The sequence below is a fragment of the Nothoprocta perdicaria genome, unplaced genomic scaffold (assembly GCF_003342845.1).
Source record: "Nothoprocta perdicaria isolate Ctin4 unplaced genomic scaffold, notPer1 scaffold_1, whole genome shotgun sequence".
Lineage (NCBI taxonomy): Eukaryota > Metazoa > Chordata > Aves > Tinamiformes > Tinamidae > Nothoprocta > Nothoprocta perdicaria.
Window position 1 is genome coordinate 1,365,920 of NW_020454093.1, and position 19,913 is coordinate 1,385,832.

General features: G+C 41.5%; 1 long non-coding RNA gene across 4 annotated transcripts in view; it reads right to left on the minus strand.

The window, feature by feature from the left end:
• The window catches only part of LOC112944827, a 104,949-nt gene that overhangs the window by 20,940 nt on the left and 64,096 nt on the right, over positions 1-19,913 (minus strand). For 3 of the 4 annotated variants that reach the window (XR_003248853.1, XR_003248850.1, XR_003248851.1), the window contains exons 1-2: positions 4,164-4,224; positions 394-570 (exon numbers count right to left, since the gene is read on the minus strand). This is a non-coding gene — a long non-coding RNA (uncharacterized LOC112944827). Of the gene's footprint in view, positions 1-393; positions 571-4,163; positions 4,225-19,913 lie in introns of those variants that run through there. The other variant, XR_003248852.1, reaches the window with a different exon arrangement.

Here is a 19,913-nt window from a genome sequence, read left to right on the forward strand (position 1 = left end):
TTCCCAAAACAGTTCGTGTAAAATGTTATTAAACAAGGTAGCTGTGATGCCTTCAGAGCAAGACATTGGGGATGGTTTATGAACACAGAAACTGCTGCCTCATCTCATGCCTTGTCACCAACTGTGGCCAGCATGGTGCACTTCAAAGAAAGAGGTGGCTGCTCAGGCCACCCACAGAACAAGCTTATCCTTCATTTGTACAAGTTAAGGATGGATCCACGGTCTGAAGGAATTTTTCCTTGGAGATCAAAAGCCTATTCACCTTACTCTTGGCAATTGTCTTGTCAAAGGAACAAAATCTAAAGGCAGCTCAAGCAAGCAGGATGTGACTCCAAATCATTATCTCAAAAACACAGTTGCAAATAAGGCATTGAAAACACATGCAGCACTTACAAACTGGAGAGCTGTCATTGTTAAATGATATCACAGCTGGTGAAGAGGAATTCTTCTCTGGTGGCAAAACTGCCCCTCCTGACTCGTTCTGTGAATACAGTCCTCTCCACTGTTGTTCATTGTCTAAAACTGCAACTGTCTTTCCAGTTTGTGTTGCAAGCTTCAGAATTCTGTTCCCTGTAGAAAACATATAAAGCAAAAGAAAAAAAATTACCAACACCAGTCTCTTGCCTAAGACTTTGTGTATGTAAAAAAGACCCTTTTCTTTTTAATGGGCTTGAAAATGTTTTGGCTGAGGGTTTCAAGATGATGCTTATTGTTCTGGAAAAGAAGGGTCTTGATCTCTTGCACATCTAACGGAATCTCAAACCTTACTTAAGTGTAATGTAGCACCAATTGATGCATGAAACAAAGCATAAAACATCTTCCCATAAGACACAACCCTGCTGCCTACCTATACCTATTCAGGGGGCCTGAAGGCACTGCCATTGCTCTCCAAACCACCTCTGCAGTGCTCTATACACCAAGGCAGAGCAAAGGCCTGAGCAAGAAGCCAGCATTATCCGTGTGGTTCAGCTCTCCACACATGCAGCAGCTTGACTAGCCTCTGGCCATCAGTCCTCTCCCATTGGCAACAGCTCCGGAGGGTTTGCAGGAAATGCCAGCTTGGGACGACTCCTGGGAGCCAGGGCAGAAAAGCCCAGTCTTGTGCCAGGGCGTGGAGGAGCTGCAGGTGTATGGACCTAGACGCGTCTTGCTTCTTAGCCTTGGGGGCAGAAAACAAGCTCTGGTTCATTTTGTTTACTAATATGAACACAGCCACAGTGCCTGCCTTTCTCCAAGGCAGAAAACCGTATTTCTGGCTTCACAAAGAAATAACAGCCTTTGAGCCCTATGAACACAGCATGGACCTGTGACTAACGTTATTCCCACAAGAAGCTACAGTCAGTTCCCAGAACTATTCCCTGGATTTCACCTGCACAGTCATTTTAAATAAGGCCATATATTTAAGATCCAGACATCCTAACTGTCAGCTAATGCAAACTGGCATTTTCTTTGAGAAATAAGCAAAATGACAAAAATTTCCTAGCACAACAGACAGGAAAGAAAAACAATGTAAATAAAACAATGTAAATATACTGCTGAGACTATCTAGGATCTCAGGGATCACAGTTATATTGATAATTTCATAGATCTCTATGAGTCATTTCATCTTATGTTAGAAGTTTCTTTACTTTTATATTCCCAAATGCCTTATTCTGGATTACGCCTCCCTGCCTACTACTCCTCAGTAATTATGACATTTTGCAGTGTCCAAGAATTTTTGTTATTAGTGTGTTCTCTGCCCTTTCCCTATAGCAATTCCACTCACTTTGAGTGCTGTGTAACAACACTCAAAATACAGCATCAACAGAAATAAAATAAATATTAGTGCTGCATTCCCATTTCCCTTTTCCAACCAAGAAACTCTTCTTCTGGCCTAGTATTTGAAAGCAGAACTGTTTTGCTAATAATAATCAGAACGGTGAGAACTTAAACCTGTTTGGTGAGAAAGCTCATTTAAAAGAAATAAAATAAAAACAAAGCAACTTCTCAAGACAGAGAGATGAAGAATAAAGTCAACTGAAAAATCCCAAAAAAAAAAAATAGAAAAAAGTCTTAATTATACAAATGTTTCTTTTCCTAGCTTGTTTCTTGACTTGGCACAGCTGGAAAATTGAAAGTTTAATGCTAAAATATCCAATGTGTCTCAGTTCTTATGAAGTTGTGTGTTTCACTCTTCTTGCCTGATTGTACACTAAGACTAAATAAGAGACTCAGAGATAAATACTAGTGACTGCTCGGACTTTCAGACTAGAGGATAGGATCTCTACAGACTTTTCCAGGGAAACCACAAGGGGCTTTTGACATGTAAGGTAATCCTAGCAAACAGGAAAAAGTCACTTTTGCAGACAGGGGTTCCTGGAGACATCATGGTCAGTGCCTAGGTCTACTCATCATTTTACAGTGATAACTTAGCTATCTATAAGCACATTTCCGCTGTGGGATGTGCAACAGAACCAAGAATGATTTAGCTTGAGGAACTAGTAGGCTCTATATTAAATAAGATTTACATATTTAAATCAAGAAGAACCTTTAATTTTTTAAAAACATCTTAAAAGGAATTTAAATTCAAAAGCTTTTAAAGAAGCTGGAGAACTGTACACTACAAAGCTTTCAAATTTCTAGTCACTAGACTAGAGGCAGTATTTACTATACATTTCTTCAATGAGATCTTCCTTCTCTTTCTGTCTCAGGTGCCATTTTAGCTTGCTTTTAACTCTCCTGTGACTCCACTTCCTTTTTTTGCTAACTTGTCTCTAGTTATGACCAGAATAATTTTAGACCATCACACTCGAAAAGAAAGAAAAAAAAAAAAAAAAGAGAAATATTCTTCCATTTCTGCTATGTAAGTATTTTTAGACTTCCAGAGATATTCATATATCATTGTGACAACTATGACACAAATAAAAACATTGATTCCAGCTAGTGAAAACTAACATAGCCCTTGTCATATCAACACAGGTCTTAACATGATGGAACACTTCAGGGATCTGCAAACCGCCCCTTGGTCCCACATAATTAGTCCTGGAGCTTTTACAGGCCAAATCCCTACGGAGGGCTTTTGGCACCGGCCTTTTAGAAGTTTGAAGGCAGTGTCATCTGAAGACTAGCCTGAACAGAGTTTTTCTTCTATATCTCTAAGAGACACCCTCAACAGTAACAGAAAGATTATTTTTATAAAGGTTGCAGTTATGACAGTTTAGTATTCAGTCAATAGCAAACTCTTCTCCTCTCTCCTCTCTGCATAGGTTTTGATGACGTGTCAGAGCGGTCACCATGCAATCGCGCCGTGTTTAGCTGGGCAGCTCCGGCTGCTCTCTGGTCTCCAGGCCCTCTGCGCCAGGCAAGGGCTCCAGCCTCGCCTTGGCTTCTTGTGCCCAGGAACACGAAGCTCCAGCGCATGCACAGGGACATTGCTCCTTGCACGAGACATCTAGGGCAGGACTGTGTAAGAAAGCAGCATGTTCATCTTGTGAGGACCTCCCAGTTGTGATGCTGGGAGCGAGAAGGACACGCACGGTAGACACCGCAGGTAGAACCGAGACGGGCAAAATCTGCTGCAGGCAGCGCAGGCTGGCAAAGCTACAGCAGATGCTGCTCCTGGCACAAGGGCAAATCATGCCCGAGTGAATTATAAACATTGCTCAGAGCTACCGAAATGCCCTCTGAGGCCCAACACGCAGTCTCCTCCCTGTCTCTGCTCACATTTTTTGTAGTCTTTGCCTTTTATTGGCTCGGCAAATTAGGGATGCACTATTGGTAAACATTCTAAATCATATGAAAGGCTGGTCAGTGTTTTTCTCCCCAGTTAATAATGCATTTGGTAATTATATTTGTTCTTGAAGCTCTTTATAGAAGACTTTCCCACCATTATTTGTGACTCTTCTTTATCCTCCATCATGTGATTCTTTTATTGCAGGAGCATGGGATTGCCCTATTATGCATAGCACCTCCCACCAACACTTGGCTGAAGATGCTTATTTTGTTCATATTTTCCTTTTATGTTCGTCAGTCTTCTCTGGCTCTCTTCCCTTGAACTCTGAGAACAATGATGGAACTGAAATGGGAAGAAGCCTAATGAAATGTGAAATCTGGTGACAGAATAAGAGGTGATAAAAAACAGTTTTAAAACTTTCAGTAATCCGTTCTTTTAAAGCTTTACAAACCTCAACTTGGAAATATGATACAGCATAAATCAGGCAAAATGTATCAGTCAAAAAGCCCAAGGATGTCTTTTGGCCTCCTGCAAAGGGAAGTAGATTAGATAAATTACAGCCTTACCTTTTTACAGTCTACTCTTAAAACATGCATCAAACCATTTTACACACCATACAATGAGCTTACTAGTTCTCCCCAGTGCTCATTTCAGAAATTCATGAGGAAGAGTATACACGGACAGAGAGACGGTCAGTACAGGCATTTTAACTAGTGAGTGTGATGCTCTAAGGTTATAAACAAGACAGGCTTTCCAAGGAAGAGCAATAGCATTTCTTAAGATAACTAATATAGCCAGTTAACTTGAAATCTTGATTTTTTTCCTGACAGCAACTTTTAATATTACCTCCCCCTGCAAATCTGCTGCAGATTTAAATTCATTTCTGTAAATAAAAGTTTGCTTTCTGTATATTTCAGATCCAGACTATTTTTTTCTGATGAATAGTCATTGCATAGCCATTTAAGCACTAGAGTTGTTCTGCTTCCCCTGAAGTGAATTGGTTCAGGAGAAGCAAAAAAAAAAAAAAAAAAAAAAAATGAATAAGAAAAAAAAAAAAGAAAAGAAAAAAAAAGAAAAAAAAAAAGAAGAAAAAAAAAAAGGCATTGTGTTACTTTGGCCAAGACTTCAACTGCCTTCAACCTCTCCCTCATCTTCTAGAAGCCCTATATGCCTCATGTAAGAAAGATGTGAAGGTGAAGCAAAAACAGTCCACCCCTTATTTTTCTGACTCAGCAGAATTATCCAAGCTTAAAAATGAGACATGCTGAAAACCTGAGAGTCCAAGAAAACTATAGAGATTATGATCTTGGAAGACTGCTGTGGTGAAGATATTTCCAAAATCAGAACCGAAAGAAGGAAGTCCCAGTTTTGATTCTATGAAAAATAAATATAATGCAATAATAATAATAATAAACTCCCGGAAGAATTGTACTCAGCCCTAAATGAAGTCTGCATCTCTCTGTCCAACTGTGAGCTGCCGATACTGACACATACCAGCCCTTGCCTCTGCCTAGAAACACAATGGGGAGACAATAACCGCACTGGCATTTCACAGATTTTCAATTGGAGATGGAAGGGCCTCTGGCAACTTCCAGAACGAGAGACAAAGGAACTCCTGTTGCCTGAGCTGCATCCTTGTTTTGTGTTTGTTTGTTTGTTTGTGTTCAAGGCCTATCGATAGGAGCCTCCCGGAGCCGCCATTGGGCACAGCAGTGACTGGAGAGAGTTCCCGCCTCCCTCGCCAAGGCTCGAGGGCAGCGAGGCCTAAAGCTTCTAGACTCAGCCTGGCTCTTTCCTGTGGGCAAAACCCGACTCCCGTCCCCATGGCAGTGAACGGGATTTCTGCCGCTGGCTCTAAGGGGCCCGTGTGGAGCTCGGAGTGGTTTTGCAGTTCCCAGCACAGCGGTGCTCCTGCCTCTGAGGCCTACAGACAGTAACTTAATCTGAACCAGTGCATTTTACCAGGAGTGGCTGGAGTCCTGTGTTCAAAACCTAAGTGCTTGAAATAAAAATTTGAAACCCTTTGAAAACAGTAAAGCATGAAAAAAAAAAGAATTTAAACAGCATTTCTTCTAAGAAACTTCCTGGTAAATACTCTCTCTCTCTCTATATATATATATATTTTATATTTAGATATTTTTATATATATATTACATATATATATATATAAACAGAGGCATTTTGAAGCCCTTTTCTAGAACACAGTAAAATAATGAATTAAAATATGGTACAATTTACATAACAGTGATAATTGGGCACTTTTCCATCGAAGGATATCAGCTCATTAAGGAGCAGAACCTCGGGAACATGCTGCTCCCCAGCAGGAGCTGAGGAGAGAAAGAGGACAGAAGAAGGTTGGCATTTGCCATTCCCTCATGAAATTTTGATATTTCCATTATTTCTGTTACAAAATAGTATAAAAAGAAAATCACTGACATTTCTTGCACAGCTAAAATTGAAAAATTGACCTGAAACATAAAAATGAAACATAATTCTGATTCTTTGCTTAAAAACTACTATAACATAATAACAGCTTTTCCCTTCAGGAGACATTTGTAAATGCAATTTTACTGAAAAAATATTTTTAAATCCTTTTCTACTATTTACAACACTCCAGCAATGTCTTAATATCACTCACCTCTTACTAACAATGAAACTGAGGCACATGGAGATTAAGATTAAATTGCCCTCAAAATTACTGTATTCTTGACACTTTTGGGCACTGTCATAATGTAAATAAAAAGCATGTAAAGTGCCTTGCTCATTATATGCTTGAAACTTCATAGTGCTCAAATCATAGCTGGCAAAGTACCATTTAGCTTGCAGCTCTGGTTAATCAAATCCCTGCTCTGAGGCCTTTAGCTGTCTGAAGTGGTGCCTTGCAGCCTGCCCTCTCCAAGCACAGCCCTGTCCCCAGGCAGCCCCTGCGGTTTAACTGGACTGCGGTTTAACTCATTTCCCACAGGTTTGGTCTTTTATGGCAAACCGCGATGGATTTACTCACTGGCTGACCAGCTTCCATGTATTCACAACAAAAACAGAGAAAAATCGATCATAACACAAGAAACACACTTTTGTTATCACCAGTCACTCATTTTCTACACTGAAGTCCCTGTTGGGACTAGACCTTATTGCAGGGTTCATCCTTCTGTGCCTTTTACCGGGTGTGAGTAACTTTTCCTAGTGTCAAGGCCACCGGTTCCCAGATTTGCTCCTGAATCACTCAGCATTTCAGCAGTATGGGGGAATATGAAGTCACCTGCTCAGTTTTAGCTCTGAATTGACTCCTGTCCTGAAAGATTGTGTTTCCTAAAGGAAATTGTCCTTATAGATACAAATAACATTTTACAAATTTATTTAAGATTATATTCTATATACCCAATATACTTCAAATCATTACTTATATAATGTGTACTTGTTCTAATGATCACATGTATTCAATACCAAAACCATTATCTCTAGATTATCTGTGTGGAAGGTTCATGAAACAGAGCAAATAAAATGGAAATAAACTATTTTTACATATATATATATACACACACACACTATTGAAAAAAATATATTTAAATATTTTTAACTAAAAGTAATAGAATTAAAAAGCTTCTAATTTATGACTTCAAGAATAACAGTTTTGACTTCAAAATGGAGAAATAAGAGTCCAGATAGCAAAAATAATTCCCTATGTAAAACACAATTTGTGCACATTTTAAAAATTGCTTGGATGAGAGATGTTTCTTCACTGACAATAACTGTATTCAGATCAGGAAACTTATTAACTGTAAAGGGAACAATTCAGAAAATGAATTTCAAGACACACTGATTGCTCTGTCAAATGTGTCAGATAAAATCCATAGAACTTTTATAGAACATTCTTATAGCTACATTGCTGCCAGAGCTTTCAAAGGACATAAACATTGGTCGAAATCAACTTTCTCTTCAAAATGCCAGGGACAGACATAGGGTAGAGGGGAATAGGAAGGCTGAGCCTTACCTGTGCTTTGGATCCTGTACTTGGGCAGGCATCTATTGTGTCGGGGTGCAGGGCTGCCCGGGAGCACTCGGGCTCCTTGGGTTGAGGCAGGGGATCAAGCAACAGAAGCTAGTGCCATACCACCCTTCTCTGTAAACCCACTTTTATCAAATGCGTACTCCCAGTCCTATTTTGTGCTGGTAATCTTTTAAAAAAGATCACACTATACAAGAAAAAAAGAAATAAAATTGTCATTGTCCCAAAACAATGCCCTTTATTTTTGTAGCTTTAGGCTATGTCAGGAGTTTTGCCTAGCCATAGGTGTAATGCTGCATGCAATAAATAATCACAAAATTCTGTGCTCATTCAATGTAAAACAGGGGTCACAACCTCCCTACTGCTTCATGAAATCAGAGCTGTAATGAATGTAATTTTGGTCTCAATTCAGCAGCACAAATATGTGGTTAAATCTCATTAAAGATGTCAAGTTAAGCACATGCCTAAATGTTCTGTTGAAATTAGGCTTTTAGCAGACATGCTCCCTTTAAATTTGCATGTCGGGTTATGTAGATGAATTTCAGAATGGCTTAAAAAACATAACAAAACATCACCATATATTAACCAATACACAAGCTGTAGCCAGACTCCAGCAATGGGGTAAAAACTCCAACTCTAACAGCCTTGGCCTTTCTGTTCAGAGAAGCAGCTTAGACGATCTGTTGGTTTTGAGGTGGGCTAAAACATAAGGTAGCAGATTAAAGCTCTGCTTAGGATAAAATTCTCAGGTCTTCCCACTGCTGTGGCCCTCAGATGCCTAAGCTAAGTACTTCTCAATCCCAGTCTGGGCAACAGGAATGCTCCAGATGCTCTGCCTGTAGCTCCAACCTCCTGTCTTGCCATCACGTACACTGGCAGTAGAAGCTGTATCTCTTTGACAGAAGAAAGAAGGGGGAAGAAAAAAAAAAAAAAAAAAAAGGTACATACTGTTCCATACACAAAGGAAATAATACAGATCAACTGTGTTTGTACAAAATTTCAGGACACTACCACAAGTTATAACATAAGAGCCATAGGGCAGCTAGCTGACAAAAGACTCTCCTTTCTAATATTCCCTGGAGGTCTGTAATACAGAAAATACGTGTATTCTGGTCATGTTCAGCTTTTCAATCCACACTGGAGCTGTGCAGCACAGTGAGGTCTGGGCAGACCTAACTCACAAGTGAAGCAGTGATATTGCTTTCGCGTGTTTCAAGACAGATTCAAAAGCAGAGAGAATATTACCAAATCCTCTAGTGGACTTGACCATATGCTTTCTATGCTGTATGTTCTTTTACCTTCTCGATTCTATAATCAAATTTCTGTGGAGGACAAAGAAATGGAACTTTAATATGTCCTTAGGTGGAGAAAGGGAACTGGCTGACACTCCACCTCTCTCCATCTCTTATTAAAACCAAGGAAAGCCGCTTCCAGTGGCCTGGCTATCTCTCAGGAGGCACTCACAGACAATGTAAAATAACATGGTAACCGAGTAATAAGCAGCCATGGACAGCCCTGAAGCAGCTCTGGGACTCCTGAGAGCACAGAAATTCCCCATCAAACTTCAACCTCTTCACTTTGGACTAAATGAAGGTGAGACAGAGCCTGGCTCGGGTTCTCATTAGCACAGGGTGTTCCATTATAAACCCACGCTGCAACACGCAGGGAGTCAGCGCTGGTGTGACCCAGCTCTGCTGCAATCAATAGCAAGCGCCATCCGCCGCAGTGGCACAAGGTCAGCTCACAGCACACTGCTCCACGCAGCTCCCTCCAGCCTGCTGGCTCAGGCAGGACGCAACCCCGACGTGTTTGGGGAGGTTTTATTTGGCTGGTGGTCAGCCAAATTTCTGTTTACCCTAGGAACTCTGGATTTGTTCAACTCAGAAAGAAAAATCTTAAGGACTGCCATACAGGCAGGGACTAATAATTCCTTTCATCTCCTTCAATCCATGACTGCTGTGTCAGAGAAAGCAATATAGGCCAAGGTACTTTCCCAAACATGTGCTCTTAATAGCTTTATACTTGTTCATTAATTTTGTTTGCCCTTCAGGTAAACTATCCCAACTTGGTACTGGAAGAGTGAAAGAGGACTTTATAGCCTAGTTATGCTGAGTAGCACTTGGATATGTTGTGAAGAATATTGTAAAGAATCAGGAAAAATACCTTGAAATCAGTAATAATCATATTACAGAGTACTTCTATAGGGATTTACACTGACCAGAGATCAGACTGATTGAAATACACTGGAGTTATACCAGGGATAAACTTGGCATCAAGTATCCTGAAAAAGATTTTTCAATAAAAGACATTTTCATACTGTATGAAGTGGTGAAAAACACACTATAAAAAAGAATCTCCCTAGACCAAGAAACGGACAAAACAACCTAAGACACCTTCTAGACAGCTGATGCAGTTGTTTTTACACAGCTTACTTGAAATATTACATTAATAGGCTTAAAGTTCATATAATTCATATCATTCATATAATAAAGTTCATATAATTCATATCATTCATATAATTAAGAGTAGTAGGCTAATCTGGATGGTAAATGATACAGGACAAAGAAATGTAAGAGTGCTAAAACAAAATACACGTATCTATTAAAACTCTGTACCTTGCATGCGTCCAGCTCCAGAGCTGATTTATTCACAGCAGGATTTTATCTCCGTCAGTGGCTCTGTGCCACTGAGCCAGTCTGCTTCACCCTGAGCAGCTCTGAGCCTGTGAATCATTAAATGGCAATGAAAATTAATCAAATCAAGGCATGGAGGAGGCCATCAGGACCTCTTAGTGCCTTTGGGTTCTGCAGAGCTAAAATACTAGCAGCTCTTTCTTGTAGAGTAGCTGAGGGCTGAGCTCTTCAGCCCGTCTTGCTGATCCCTGATCTCGCTCTGGGCTAATGGCTGAAGAGCCCAGAAGCAAATACTGCTCCACGTTAGAAAAGCTTGCAGAGCCAGGCCATTACTGGCACAGAAGCCAATGCCTTGGTCCAGCAGCCACCACGAAACACAGTGCATCTGCAGTTGTTGCTAGCTAGCATGGAATACCGAGGCGCTCACCATGTATCCAAGCACACAGTGGAGGAGTGCCACAAAAAAATATACATATACATATATATATATTTAACTCCTAGGATGAGTTTTAGTTGTATATCACCCTGCAGGCACCACTCAGCTGGCCGCAGCGTGGGACCAGACGCACAGGTAGAGGTGCGGGTAGAGGTGCAGGCACTTGGCGTGTCCTCGGAAGGAGCCAGGAGCATAACCCTGAGCTGTAGGCCTGGGAAGAGCACAGCTCTGTGGGATCCCCAAGGGCCTGCGGGTGCAGACTGTTCCCTCAGCACTGCAGGGACCTACAAACCTAGCTCTGGATGATTCAAGTCTGCTTCGCCCCACAGCCACATATCACTTGGCCTTGGAAATACAGCTCTCCAATGAAAACAAGAAGTATTTGCTGCTAAAGTGGCCTAATTCCTGTTAAAGACTTAGGGTGCAGTGTGAGGTTTTCTTTTAAGTTACATTTCTGAATAGAATTGGGAACTTCATTTCTCTTATTCTTCATTTTGGTAGGGAACTATCTAGGTTAGCCTGCCCTCTAGTGCTCTGCAAAGTCAAAGACCTGGCTCCTACCACCAGCCCTAGAAGAACCCTTGGCAGGTCAATCACGGGTGGTGCTGCAGCCAGTACTCAGAAGGCTGTGTGAGCAGCAGCCTGTCAGAGATGCTCTGCTCTGTGTTTTGCTACATCAACTTACAATGTAAAAAGCAAGCAGAAATGTGCTTTTCTGGAACAGTAGAAACATTGCATGCAATTTCAACAGAACCACGATTTAGGGCACCGAGTTCTTTATTTTAAGGCCCAGCTTGCACATCTGTAGGCCAAGTGGGCTTCATACGTACACAAATACATAACTGCCTCCTGCTTAAAGTCAAGGATGTCTACACATTCTGGGCGCATCTAACAAACATGATAGTGCTGAATAAATTATATATGCTTTGGGTAAAGCACATATCTGTGAAAGGAGGATCTGGATTTACAACAACTGAGGTTTCAGCGCCAAGATTTGTGGCTCATTGTAGCAACGCACAGGTCAGCAGTTACTGTAATGAGAAGAACAAAAGCGAACCCAGCTAATCTGGGAAGGAAGCTTATAAAACTCAGAGACCCAAAAGCACACATTATACTCTCTCCTTGAATTTTTGGTGGAGCAGCTCAGGTAAAAAAGTATTATGTTATGAGAGCACTCATACTGTTACAGACGTTTTTACTTTCTGTTTCCTCATCTTTTTAGGTATAACAACACAAAGGACTGTTGCTAAACCAGTGAACTCTGCCATCAATTCAGTAGGGCTTTCACTCCATTTTTATTTTAGATAATACTTAATATAAAGCCACATAAATGTATACAGACATCAAATCCTTTTGAAAATATGAACTGGATCTCCTTCAAAACTTCGAACTAAAATCAGCTTCAGTGTTTGATTTTTTAAGTAGGTTTTTGGAACATCTAGAGAGGGACAGATTGTTTCCAGTTTCTGCCAGGGAAGCCAGCGAGCACACGTAGTCACTCATTCGGAGGAATCTGCCTCCTCCAATTCCCCTACTCCTCTTTCAAAATCCATAACAATTATTTATCCTTTCCACTAGGCCAGAACAGTGAAAACCACACCAAAACCCTCTATCTGACCTTGTTTTCATATGAGTAAAATCACTTAAAACATTTAGTGTAGATCATCCTGGGTTCTTTCCCCATGCCTTCGGTAGGCAGCGTTCCCAAGAGAGGCCACGAGCAGCGGCTGCAGCCCCCAGGCTAGCCCCGGCCCAGGCCTAGGCCTAGGCTCTGTCCCCGCAACAGCCACGCTTGCTGAGGACGTCGCAAGGCCCGACCACCCCCAGCTTCCCGTCACCACATCCCTCTCTAGTTACTGCACGGCCTGAGCACCCCCTTAAAATGCATTTCAGACAAGGGAAGTTGGGCTAATAACTTACCACACTCTTTTGGTTAATTCAGTTTGGTTGAAACGACTTGGGGGCAGCCACACAAGTAGTTAGGGCAGCGAATCTCATCCGGAGGGCAGCCCCAAGGGCAGCACAGCCAAGCCTTTGGTCAACAGCATGACCACAGCAAGGAGCACCCTTTCTCTCAAGGGGTCAGCAGGCTGTGTCCATCCCGCTTCCGTCATCTCCAAAAAAAGTCATCTCTGCCTCAGCTCATTCCCCAGACTCTCCTCATCATCGCCCACAGGAGGAAATAGGCACTTGTGTTGTGCAATTCATCTGACTGACTTTAGCAGAAAAGAATCTCACCCCCGTAATGCCTGTTACTTGCAGTGCACACAACTATTGTTGACCAAAGAGGTCTCCTTTCTTCTGTCATGGCAAGGGAAGAAGGATACCAGGAGGTAAGAGTTGTGTATAACTCCACGTTTAAGAGTTTTCCTGTGAGAACGGATTTGTCATATTTTTCATAAAGGACAGTAAGCCAAATAAATGAACCTTCACTAGAAGAGATTTAGATTTTTTGAGCACTCAAGTTGGTTTAGCTCTTCTATAGTAAACATTTTCTCAGTCACTTTTTCATTTATAGCAGCTGAGATAAAGTACTCGAGATATAATACGTAGTAGACAATATATAATTTGGTGATCCCATTGTGCCCGAGTAGCAAAAGAACTAAATGTTCCTCTTTCTTGTAAACATGTGCTGAGTGTGTGCGCTAGCCAAAGCTTGGTCTCTCTTGAAGAGGGATTATTTCACGTGGCAATATGAAACAGAGCCTTGCCCTCTCTGCACGCACAGGTGTCGCTTGGTCCTTCTGGGGAGGAACTAAGTCCCAAATCTTCAATAACACGGCTATGCAAAGTACTACAGAGCTGGCAAGCCTAAGGAGAGCCCGCTCCTTTTCCTGCACATTTTTCTCTCACAGCACACTGGGAGCCCACTGATCCTTACTACTTTTTCCTATAGTTGTTTCTCCACTAAGTCAATACCATGAATTTTTCTCTGTAGGAATTCCTACCCATGTCCATTAAAGAAGTGCACACATGCATATAGTAGACTCTTCCAAACACTGGGGATTTGAAGCCACTTGCAGGACAGAATCCTAGTCAGTTGAAAATCTAGTCATCAAGTGATAAACACTGATCCAAAGCTTCACCAAGAGCTTAATTTGAACTCTGTGTTCTACTGAGCTAGTGATATGATGGAGAGTTGAAGCCTCGGATTTCCAGGTCAAAATAGACATCATCAACTCCAAGCAAGGATAATGTCTGCTTCTGAAGGACCAACTCCTGTTTAGTTATGAAACTTTGGACTGAACGATACCTTCATTTCCCTTCCTTTGATTTATTCTTTGCTTGTTCTTTGTCTTGCAGAATGGATTAGTGTCCCATGTGGCAATGCCTGGGAGAAGATACTCCAACTCAACCATTTCCAGGTAGATCTATTTCTTCAAATTCCCTTTTGCAAGGGATACCTCCATCATATTCCCCTTTGGGAATAACTTGTGCCTGTCTCTTGTTTTAGATATAGGTGGGATGGTTTAGATATGGATGGGATGACACAAAAACCATGTCTGCTGGCTGAAATGCCACCTTTTCCCGCAGAAGAGAGAGCTGCTGAAGTCCTTAGGTCACCATATCACTTAAAAGGTTCTAGAAGCCCCTGCCTCGTAGCAAGGGGCAGACCTACCCTCTCCAGAGCATCCCAGAGAAGTGCAGCATTTGCCTGCTGCAGGCTGCTTGCTACCCATCCCACTCGTGAGGGGCTGCTCACTGTAGTGCAGGGAGGGCTGCCCCTCAGCAGCACAGCTGAGCCCGACGCTATCCCCAGGCCCCATAACTGTCCTGACACAAGGCCCACTGTACACCTTCCCATCAACGCAGAGCTCTGACCCGTGGCAGTATCAAGTGCCTCACAGTCAAATAGCGGCACTATGGGGCATCTTCCAATCTTGCAGAATGTTGCACATAAATGGCCAGGAGGCAGGGACTGAAATGCATTTCCAAGTGATACTGGTTCCTTCCATAGTTATAGTTCAGCAAAATTTTATAAAAGAAAAAAAAAAAATCCCTAGTACCAATCCTACCAAACATAAGCAGAGTTTCTGATCTGATCATATTTTTCAGCTCCAGGCTGAGTCCTTCATCCTCAAACTGATAAGACTACAGTCACTCTCTGCCTTAATAGTAGGCCAGGTATCCCACAGGCAAAGAAAGTATCATAGGCCCCTGTTCAGAGACAACCCTTGGACAATTTGTTGAGCACACTGCTCACCAGTTCTACCTGTCAGAATGTTCCTTGGGTGTAGCTCCAGCTCCCAAAACCGTGGGTTGTATCCCTCTACTTGTCCATTCCAGAATGGATTCCTCACAGCAGACTCTCCTACTTCTCTATGTCTTTTTATGAATTTTAGTTCATTATTTGCATTCTTCTGCTTTCCTTGGGCAATATACAGCTCTGAAGTCAGCTCTTTAATACAAGATTATTTCAAACAAAATCCCATATACAGGTTGGATTCTGTGTTGGAATAATTTATGAACTAATGGGAACCTTATAAAGGAAATAAAGAAAATCAGCCAAAAGGCAGAAGAGATGGGAAAAGAGATGGAGTTAGTCTTTTCAGTTTAATAGCATTATCTTGAAATTTAATCGTGAAAGTTGGCTGCCCTTTTCTTAGGTTAATATAATCAAAGGAGGCTGTAAAAATAGAGATAGTAATTAGTATTTTTAATTTGTGATAAATGGAAAAGTAATTCAATACTAGAAATATATTTTGACTTTGTCTCTATTTCCATAAAACATGACAAAAAATTAACTACCTCCAAGGTTGCACAGTAATAACAGAGTGCTGTTTGGAATAATAAAAAGATTGTGTTATCTCATCTGACAAAATAGTTATGCTATTTCTCCTGTGCCTAACAACAGTGAAACTGCATGTATAAAGAGCCCATTTAATAAACCAAGGACTATAACAGATACATGGTAGCGTTTGTGCCAAAAAAAAAAAAAATAGAAAAAAAAATGTAGCATAGCTGACTACAAACCTCCATTTCTCCCTGAAGACATCTTCACCACAGCACCTACAATGTCAGAGCACTCATTTTTACATAGTTTGAGAAAAGAGGAATCTTGCAATGGTAATTTTATATAATTTATACACACATACACACATTTACCACATTAAAAATTCTCATTCAGTATTAAGGAACTTTTATTTTCCCCCCTGAACATCCATCACTCAAATCCCACTGCCATTTCTATGCAGATTCCTGACAGATCTTCTCTGCTCTGAACTGCCTTCTTTGGCTAATTAGACTTTTTTTTTAAGGCAACTACTCTGATACCTCTTGTCAACCTTAACGTAGCTACAACAAAACTGAATCTTCTCTCCCCGCTCACGCCAACTACCTGAACTGCCCGCCAGGCTGGCCTGTCTCCTAGCGTCATGATTAGGTGCCTTGAACCAGACATCTGTGTCCTCTGTTGCAGATGACTGTGTCATGTCCAGCATAACATAAGACAGGGCTTTCCCTCTCCATTCACTTTTTTTTTTTTTTTTAATTTCCATTACTGCAATGTAATTTTACATTCTTGCCTCCCTGTCAAATACCTGAACACTGACCCCGAAAAAAAAAATTCTGCATTCCTTATTCGCATATCCTATATGGCTCCTTCCCTTAATTCTCTTTCACTTGTGGTCTTTTGTCATAAGAGTCAAGATTTTACACTGGTTTGGGGCACAGACTGTTTTCCCTTTCTGTGGCAGTGCAATGCCCAGAGCAGTATGTTTCTGGTCCCACGATCACGATGATGCCAAGCAATAACAGCAATAATCACTATCAGGATGGCTTTCACAGTGCTAGGTCCCAGGACACAGCTCCCTTCAACAGTCTAACACAGAAAGGTTGCTAATGCCCCAGGGAAGGGGTTCCCTGGCCTGGCTGCAGACAAGGGGTTAGTCCTGTGCTCCCCTCAGTCCCCAGCTAGTCGTTGTGTCCCCACATCACTGGCTCTAAAACACGAGGCCAGATTGGTAAGAGGAACCAAAGAACTGAATAGAAAATAAAGTTATGGTTCCTTGAAAACGTAGCTTCTCTCCTCCTTCCCGACTGGCTGAAAACTGCTGGGAATGAGCGAGAAAAGGCTGCCAGGAGCAGGCAGAGGACGGGACTGCCTCTTCCAGCAGGACTGCCAAAGTACATCTGCTACTGTGGGTAGCGTTACAAGGAAAGCTAATGCTGAAAGCTCACACAAAGCTCATGAGTCCCTACTCATTCCTATTTCTCACATATCTAGAACTGTCATGTGACAGTAAAAGCTGTTAACGCCTTAGTTGAGGTTCCAATTAACACCCACATTTAATTAACTTCATTACACACAGATTGTGTATAGAAAAGGAAGTCTCTTCAGCTGCCACTGACAATTATATTGATTTCTACATTTGTGAAACGCCTGTTCTGACCTCTCTATCCTTGCATCTTCAATTTAAAACGTAAAGGCAAATGTTTATTAAAGCAATTCCAAAGGAGGCTTCCCGGGTTTTCAACAAACACAGCTTCAAAGTCACAAGGAGTTATCAATGAACTCGATGTCAGGCTTCACTATGTTTTCCTGGCAAGACAGTCAGAGCATAGGGCAGAGGGCAAGTTGTTCAAATATTTTTTTTAAAATGATTCTTTTTGACTAACTCATTGAATCAGCAGAAAGCACAAAAGTAAAAACCTCACATTGAAACACTTGGAGAATAATACATCTTTTTCTGCTTAATTCTTCTCTGCCCTTAGGTTAGCAGTAACATTTGTATCTCACAGAAAAGCAACAGAAATGGAAAAGTGTGAACTACAGAGATAAATCAAGGAAACAGTAGTGTCAATATGATATGCAATCGTAGAAAGTCCAGGTCTTGATAACAACGGCCAGGACGGTCAGGATCTGAAAGCCACAGCGTGACCTCCCTGACAAGCTGCTTTGCTCCAAAGGGCTCGGCAGCAATCGCACCTCATCTATCTAACCAGGTCCTGGCAAATCGAGCAGATGTTGGAGAAGGAGAGGCTACAGAAGGAGGGGCTGTGCAACTGCAGATGGTGAATACGAGGTCGAAAAACCTCTGAGGCGGCAAACTGGTGGGAAAAAAAGCCCAACAGCAAGCAAGCAATTCAAACAATTGCTCTGGCACCTCAAAACACGCTGCACTTCAGGTATCAGTGGAGTTTGGTGCACCCTCACAGAAGATGTGGTTTGCAAGTCCAGCTGCAGGGCACACTATTGTGCCCTAGGTGTCCCTTGCCACCATCTGCCTTTGCCCATCAGCAGCCCCGCTCAGCCACAGGCTACTTGGAAAGGACCTTGTGCTGCCCTGGAAATTGTGATGAGAGCTCCACCAACTCCAAAGCGCAGCGATGCGCGTTTCATTAGTTCTGCTGAAGGACTCTGATTTGAGAACTTTACACCTCAGCAGTTAAAAACACCATCTTTCCCTTAAATGACAAACGCATTTTTAACTAGCACAAAAGAAAAATGAACACACATAACATACCACTGCAGAGCTGCAGGGCACGCGCCTGCTGAACTTAACATTTGAAGTAAAAAAACCAAGAGCATCTCCTTAGCTGAGTTATGTAGATGGTGCTGAAAGTGACTGCTTTAAGTAGACCCTCATGGACTCTGCCACCTAGGAAACGGAATAATCAAGGATTCCAAGTGGGATGCACTGGAGTCTCACGAATGAGACCTTGTGCAAGTACAAAATAAAGTTTTGCTATATTCCAGTTCCGGTATCAGGAAATCTCTTCCAGAAAACATCAGTTTAATTCAAGGCAAAACTCACAGCTTATATTTTTGGCCCTGCTCTCCCGTAACCAAGCTATCCAGAATAAAACACATTAAATAATTCCTTGGAAACTTCAAGAGCAGTTCAACTTACAGGAGAAAGCTCTTTAGCTGTACTCACATAACGCTTTTGTAACAAGGGAAAGCAAGTTGGTGAACTCAAACGACAGAGACCATTTTCTCACAGCCTACATTAACACAATAACCCAACTGAAACACTTAAGTAGATTAACACCTGTGCATCTTCCTCCTAAAGGGAGTAGTTATGTGAAGATCACATTAAAACCATTGGAGGGTTCAGCATTACATTCAAGTTGCCAGGAGTGACCTCCAGAAGACAGGAAACAATAATGTTTAAGAGGTCTATGAAAGGATCATTGTGCTAGTTTTCCTCCACATTAAATCACACATTTGTCAGTGCATTTGTAGACTATAAACCATCCCAAACTTCTAAGAGTTGAAGACTGGAGTCTGTACAGTAAAATTGCTATTCCCCAGGAGTCCACTTCACAGGGTGCTTTTTCCTTAAACAAATAAATTATTATATAATTTCCCTTCCCAAAACAAATGCAATTGTCTCTGCCGGACCCACAACATGAGTTTCAGGCCCCAAAACGTATATGGCAGTAAACTGCTTATAAGAGCCTTCAACTACATCAAAATACATACTCATGCCACTGCAGAGAGATGGTGGTGATGTGGCATTTTTTCAGTCCACAGTTCTCAATGGTTCCCAGTCAATTTTGTTATGAAAATTCAGCCTCTTTAAAATAATGAATTAGAAATACAAATAAGCACTGAAGGATCGTGCTCTTCACTGAATGAATTTTTTGTTCAGTGGAGCACTGAACAAAGTTTCATTATTTATTTACCTGAATGTTCAGAGTAAAAATAAATAAATAAATAGCAAAAGAAAAAGGAAAGGAAAGAGGATCATCTCTCCTCAGCTCCAGGGACTCAGCACTCAAATTACAAAAATAAAGTGCAAAAAGCTGCATTCTTCCCAAAAGGCGTCAGAGTCCCTGCTGTGTTTTAAATACAGATGGCAATGAGCCCATGCAGATGTAGTCCCTTTATGTCTGCTTCTCTTAAAACACCTTCTGGTTTACTGACCATATTTAGACCCTTTGGCAGTCTATAAAAAAGTGCTACGCAATCTTAGTTGTACTAAAAGCAGTAAGAGTTACACCCCATTTCACACTTAGGGTGAAAAAAAAAAAAAAGCTCATTTCCTTTGGTGACCTTCTCAAAGGTGCCTAAGGGCTAGATCTACAAAGGGATTTTAAAATCCTAAGTCAAATGATCAAGCACAGCTGCCATTCGCAAAGGTGAAGGATCCACAAAGCCCATTTAGTCTCAGCACTTCT